Here is a 7,122-nt window from a genome sequence, read left to right as displayed (position 1 = left end):
AGGAAACATAAAAAAGAAAAAATTTGATTTATCTTTACAGTCAGTATCAATTGCAGTCCAGGAGCTATGCTCAGTATTTTAAAACTGTATATATATATAAGATGTATACAGAGATATTTGTATATGTATATTTCTATAAGTCTATGTCCTGAGGCCCAAACTTTGCTCCAAGCAAACACTAAGAGATGTAGCTTCAAAAGCATAACTTAAGGCAGACACCACTATCTTTCCTCTTAGTTGTTTGTTGCCAACCATGGTCAACCCCACCATGTTCTTTCACAGTGAGCCCTTGGGCCTCATCTCTTTTGAGCTGTATGCAGACAAAGTTTCAAAGACAGCAGAAAATGTTTGTGCTCAGAGCACTGGAGAAAAAGGATTTGGTTATAGGGGTTCCCGCTTTCACAGAATTATTCCAGGACTTATGTGCCAGGGTGGTGACTTCATGTGCCACAATGGCACTGGCAGCAAGTCCATCTAAGGGGAGAAATTCGATGACAAGAACTTTATCCTGAAGCACACAGGCCCAGGCATCTTGTCCATGACAAATGCTGGGCCAAACACAAACTGGTCCCAGGTTTTCATCTGCACTGCCAAGACCAAGTGGCTGGATGGCAAGCACGTGGTCTTCGGGAAAGTGGAAGAGGGCACAACACGGTGGAGACCATGGAGCACTTCAGGGCCAGGAATGGCAAGACCAGCAAGAAGATGACCATCACTGACTGTGGACAGCTCTAACGTGTGTGACTTATGTGTATTGCCACCACCAGACCAGACCATTTCTCTAGCTCTGGAAAGCACCCTACACCCTACCTGCTCAAAAAGCCCCATCATCTCTGCTCTTATCGCAATTCTTTGGGTTCCATGTTTTCCTTGCTCCCCTCCAAATGTACCTGGATTGCAGGGTTAAGTTTATGGTTATGAATAAAGATAAATAATGTTAAAAAAGCATAACTTTAAAAAAAAGTATAACTGAAATAACTCTCAACAATCCTCACTCAGTAAGTAGATAACTAGACTGATGCTATAAAAGATGAAAAAAATAAGTTCACAGACTAGTACTAAGACAGCCATATAATTAGTTAAAATATTTTATGACAAAGGCAGACATGATAGGACATACCTATAATTCCAGTACTATGGGAAGTTGAAGCAGGTATCACCAAGGGCAGTTTAGTGACTTAGTGAGAACCAGACCTGTCTCAAAAAAGGGGGATTTGGGGGAGAAGGGAATATAGCTCAACTTAAAGGGTCCAGGTTCAATCCCCCAGAATTATAAAGTATAAAAAATAAGAGAACAAAACAAAACAACAAATGTTATTAACTACTATATATAACTGTTTACCAGGTACAAAGGAAGATTAAAGAACAGCACACACAAGCCAACCTGGGACATTAAGCAAAATCTTCGCTCAAACGATACTGTTTGGGCCAACACAGGACAGTTGAAGAAGAGTTTACCCAAAAAACAACCAACCAAGAAAAAAAAAAAAAAAAGCAAGAGCAGTCCATGAAAAGAAAGTATCACAGAGTATGAATATATAAGAGAATATTAAATATTAAATAAATCAAGTAATTTGGCATTACTGAGGTGGGCTGGACAGTTAGCTCTGCAGATTAAAGAGCCTGCTCAGGCAGATGCAAGGATTGGCCATCCTTGGTGTGCTGTGCTGGTCCCGCCCCCAGGGCACACTGAGCCAGTGATTGAGACTAATCCAAGCATTTGGGAGGTTGAAAACAGGAGGATCACTATGAGTCGGATATGTGTAGTGAGACCCTGTAGACCCTGTACTACATAAATTTAAAAAAAAAAAAAAATTACTGAGGAATAGCTTTGGAGAAGAAAATGGCAGAGTTGATGAATCCAAACAAGAGGCAGGGAAAAGATCTTAAAGAACTTCATATGGTTTGCTATAGGAGTTTCCATTTTATCAATTCAAGAGCCACTGAAGGGCCGGCCAAATAGCTCAGTTTAAGCAGATGGAGGGGCTGGGGGCTCGATCCCAAGCATATCTGCTGGCCCCACCCCCGGAACAAGCTGAGACCACGATTGAGACTGGGCATGGTGGTGTGTGCCTGTAATCCTAGCACTTGGGAGGCTGTAAACAGGAGGATTCCTACAAGTCTGATCTATGTAATGAGACCCTATAGACCCGAGAGACCCTGTACTAAATTAAAAAAAAAAAAAAAAAAACATGATCGACTGATCATTCAGAAAGATCACACTGGCCACAATGTAGAGGTACCTATAAAAGGAACATAAATTTAGCAAATAATAAATAGGTCTATTAGACAACAATTTTTTAAAAAGACATACAAAAAAGATCAGTGACTCTAATGCAAATGATCAGTTTACAAGAATGACACCAGACTATCTCAAGTTCTGATAAAAAGTAAACCATGTGAAAGGTGATATGTATTACATGCACTGAATAAAAGCAGAAATTGACTTTAGGGGAAGAAAAGGCATGATTAAGACTAATACCAACTTAATTCTTTTGCTTTTTAAACTTAAGTCTCAAGTTTGCCTTCAAGTACTGAAGAGTAAACAGAAGCTGAACAAGGTAAGTTTTAAATATGTGGCCCATTAAAAAAAAATCAATTTACTTGACACTTCTCCACAAACACAGCTTTTACATGGTTTATAAACATTTTTTTAATAAACTGGCCTGGGTTAGAGATATACCTACCATGAATGAGGACCTAGTTTCAATCCTCAGCACAATAAAAAAAAGCAGTAACAAAATAAACTTAACAGATTTGTTTCTAGAAATAATTGTTATTATAATTACTTAATTTAAGCTTTCTAGAATTGGAAACGTCCCCACTAGAAATTTTTTCACTGCATTTTCAACTTGCTTTAACCTTCTAAAACTCAGACCCAAATTTTCTGGCTTCCATGTAATATTAACTCGAATCTTACATCTTCAAGAAGGAAAGAAAAGAGGTCACTGAGTGGGAAAACATAGCCTAAAGTCTTAAAACTTTCATTTCCACGTTTCTCTCCATGACTTTTTCAATACATCACTAGAGATACATACTCTATACACACCTCATTCATCTTTTTTCTCACATCTAAAATAAATTATAAGAGATGCTACTAAAATAAACCATTATAGTTTTCATGGTGTTATAACAAAGTATATGCTATTTATTTATACAGTATTTATATAATGTCTTCCCTGCAAATAACATCATTTGATGACTATATGCATATTAAGTAATTATGAAAATGGCATCAGCTCCTTTAGAGAGAAAAAAACATTCAAATAATTAAACTAGCTTCCAGTATTTGTTACCTTCATCAGACGAGTACTAGAAAAGTAAAGAGCCATTCACAACAGCTCATTCCAACTCCCTGAATTAAAATCTGGGTACTGTCATTGAAAATATCCCAACTAACATTGAGTGATTCTACATAAAGTCAACCCATGTAATTAAACTACCACGCCTAATCAGTATATCTCACATTCAATTTTAATTCTATTGTAACAGAAATATGACAGAATTTTGATACATTCTTTTATGCACACTTGTTTTACCATATATTCAATAAGCATCAACTAACCCAATATTGCCTTTTTGGAACTATCAGACTAATACACTGTTTTCTAGGGTCTACTTCTCTTTCTACTCAAAATAAAGAGTACATTCATTCAGAAAATACTGAAAGAACAAAGTAAATTATGTAGGGGGGACACAAGGAACTAAGACAGGTCAGTCAGGAACAATGATAGAAGAGGGAGATAAGGTACTAATGTTTAATGATGTTGGTAAATATTTATGAAAAGGATGCAAACAAATTAGATTTTATAAGTGAAGTATTCTAAATGAACTACTAACAAATACAAATGTATGAAAGATTTGACTTTACATTTATCAAGAATACTACATTATTTTAAAATATCTTAATTTTTAGCCATTATCAGATTACACTACACTATAATATCAACAAATGAAGTGTTTGAGCACATAACATTTGAATTGCAGAATAATCAGAAAAAGTTTCTGTTGAAAAGAATGGCAAAAATAGTTTGGCTAAGAAAAAAAAATAACTATCACAATTGTGTTGGATAATGTTCCACTTCTTAAAATAGATAAAAATATAAGTGTTGGTTGCACTCCAATTATTTTTACTACCCATTTTCATAAATAGCATCCCAAATGTAGTCAACAACTATACAGCAATGTTTCATTATTAAGAAAAATTTGAGCAAACATTTGTGGAGAAGTTAAATATACACAAGAATCCAATCCATTTTTTGCTATTTTCTAAAATAAAATAGCATAAAAACAGAAGTAGGAAAAATAGTAATTTCCCCTTAATTTTCTAAAGAAAATTAACAATAAAAGTTTATTGGTGCTTTTAAAGAAAAAAAGCATGGATACATATATATAATGTATGTACATGCATACATTAGATGTATATTATGTATAAACAAACACAAAATACTTGAAAGTAACTTTCCATCCCTAAAGCCCCCTCCCAAAGTCAAACATCACTACCAATACTTCCTTGACCATATAAAAGGTACGGATACTCCTCTACCTGTAATCCTAGAAATAAATTTAAAATAGCTTTCTAAAAAGACAAGTTCATACTGTAAGTGACCATATTTTGGAATCTAGGTGGGCTTAAAATCCATGTGAGTTCTGCCACGTTTATTCACATCTATAGTGTTTGCTTTATGATGGGCAATTACACCTTGTCAATACTTATTGTGAAGAATATCATAGAGTCTGGAGTTAGAGTTCTAACTTAAAACTTAGCTTTTCTGGGTTTTTTTGATATATAATCTTTGGCAAGTTATTTAACCTCTACTTCATGTTTTTCATCTTTTAAAACAGGAATAACAATAGCTCCTCACAGATGCTGAAACTGATCAAAACACTGTACAAGAGGACCGTCACAGAGTAAGTGCTATACAAATGTGCACTATTACTACTAGTACTATCTTCCTGAACATATTGAAAACATTAATAATTTTGGTCATTGATTAAAAGCAGATAATATTAAAAACAGACATCAAATATGAGAACTGATTAGCAGTAAATTTAAAGCTCTGCAACTCTAAAGAGGATAGATGATTAATAAATCTACATAACCACTCTTACTGATAAAGAACAATCCAAGAAAACTGGTTCCCAAAAGTGCTATTATCAATTTCTTCCCTTACACAAGGGGGCAGTGATAACAAGAAAAAAAAAAAAAAAAGGGCTCGGCAACACCTCTTCCTACAGACAGTAGGGGGTGGCAGTACATATGGCTTATAGTCAGAACAAAACAGGAAGACCCAACAGAACTGCTCTTTATTCTCCTCTGGTCTTCTCTCTTCTTTTAACCCAAGAGAGCCCCAAGGTAAGGGTCATATCTACAGAAAACATTAAAAGCCAAAATTAATCAAGGAAAATGCAATTTTATCTTTGAAGCAAATGCTCCCTCAATGGCTGAGTCCGGAACCAGGCAGAAGCCACTCAGAGATCATTTCTCAAAATACTATACTAAGAACAAATCCAGGCAAGAAATTCAATTTCTCTGTAAGAATTATACTACAAACAACTGAAATCTCATCAACAATTACATATATCCTAACGAACACATCCATGGATTTCTGCTTTTGTCTTACAAAAGCATTGTGTATACATGTTATACTAAGTAGCACATTGAACTGTCTTTTGTTACTTCTCAGATGTCAGCTATGTTCTGACAATTCTCTCTCTCTCTCTCTCTCTCTCTCTCTCTCTCTCTCTCTTTCTCTCTCTCTCTCTGGATGAGAAAAGATGGGAGGGGGTGAAAGAAAGGGCAACAGACGTTTGATGTTTTATTTTTATCTACACATTCCTAAGATGATTTACCTGGGAAATACTGGAGCAGCACTCCACAGACATTATCCATGTTGTTGCTTTTTAAATCTAAATTACCGTATTCTATTTTTCTCTTTCATTTCACCATTCCAACACCCAGAACACAACAATATTGCACTACTGCCATTCTCTGTAATTAACCATTGCAGTAGCTTTTGGCTCCAACCCTCAAAATGCCTGAAAATTTATCCCTTTTGTTCACCATATTGTTTTGCTCTCCTCATTCTAGTTATTTCACCTATGAAAAAATCAAGGAAGAGGCATAAATGAAAAATATTTCCCTCTGCCTAATGATCTTGAACTCACAATTATGGCTAACATGTTCGGTTTGTTTGGGGGTTTTGTTTGTTTGCTTTCCTGGAGAAAAGCTGAGAAGAGGGTGTAAGACACCCACAAGAGCAAATATTTCTAATGTTAATGACTATTGTTTACGTTTCATGAAAACCATTTTAAACATTCCATACCTGGAACAGAAGACAGAATACAATCGTGTGAGGGCTTTGCACGCTTATGACAAAACCTGGAATTATTTTAGCCCCATTTCCTCCCATCTCACAACCAGACCAAACTGCTTTCTGCTTTCACGTGGGTACTTTCCCTACATCAAAAAATAGCTTATCATAGCTGCTCTCGATTTCCCGTGGTTAAATACCTAGCAATGAGCCCTATGAATCTTTTATTACACTGCGCCTCCCACCCCAGAGGAATTCTTAATATCCCCAACAACACTCCTGCCGCGTCTCCACGGCACACAGGCCACCCCCTGACGTGCCTTACCTGGCACATTTCACAACTACTTTCATGCTGCATTCTGGGGCGCATTCTGCAAGTCGCCTTGCACCACATTCTCTGCCACGTTCAGCAATCTGCCTCGCGCGGCATCCCGGTCCCCCTTCTCGCGACTCTAGGTACCAAATTCCATGACACGCTCGGTGACAGCAAATGGCTGACCCCCTACCCATCTGCAGCCGCCCTAAGTGCCACATTCAGAGGCAGCGCCCCCGCCGCGGGCACCCGACCGCTCCGCGGCCCCTCTCGCCGTCTCCGGGGTCGCCTCCGCCCCTCGCCCCCAGCTGAAGCTTCGGGGGGGGGAACGCCCCTGTCACCGAGGCGACCTCTGCCCGCCCCGCGCCCCGACCCTTACCTGCACTCGGAGGGGCTCGCCGCACCTCGCGGCCAGGCTCCGGCCCCCGGGCTCCCCGTGAGCTCCGCGCCGCCCGCCGGCGCCGCCCGCAGTCCCGGAGCACCTCGCTGCCCCCG

At 38.3% G+C, this 7,122-nt stretch overlaps 1 pseudogene; it reads left to right on the top strand.

Annotated features, from left to right (window-relative positions):
• Positions 1 to 253: 253 nt before the first annotated feature.
• Positions 254 to 735, top strand: LOC101585695 (annotated as a pseudogene).
• The last annotated feature ends 6,387 nt before the right edge of the window (positions 736 to 7,122 follow it).

The sequence above is a fragment of the Octodon degus genome, unplaced genomic scaffold, assembly GCF_000260255.1.
Source record: "Octodon degus isolate 3935 unplaced genomic scaffold, OctDeg1.0 scaffold00033, whole genome shotgun sequence".
NCBI lineage: Eukaryota > Metazoa > Chordata > Mammalia > Rodentia > Octodontidae > Octodon > Octodon degus.
This window is presented reverse-complemented; position numbering and strand designations above follow the sequence as displayed.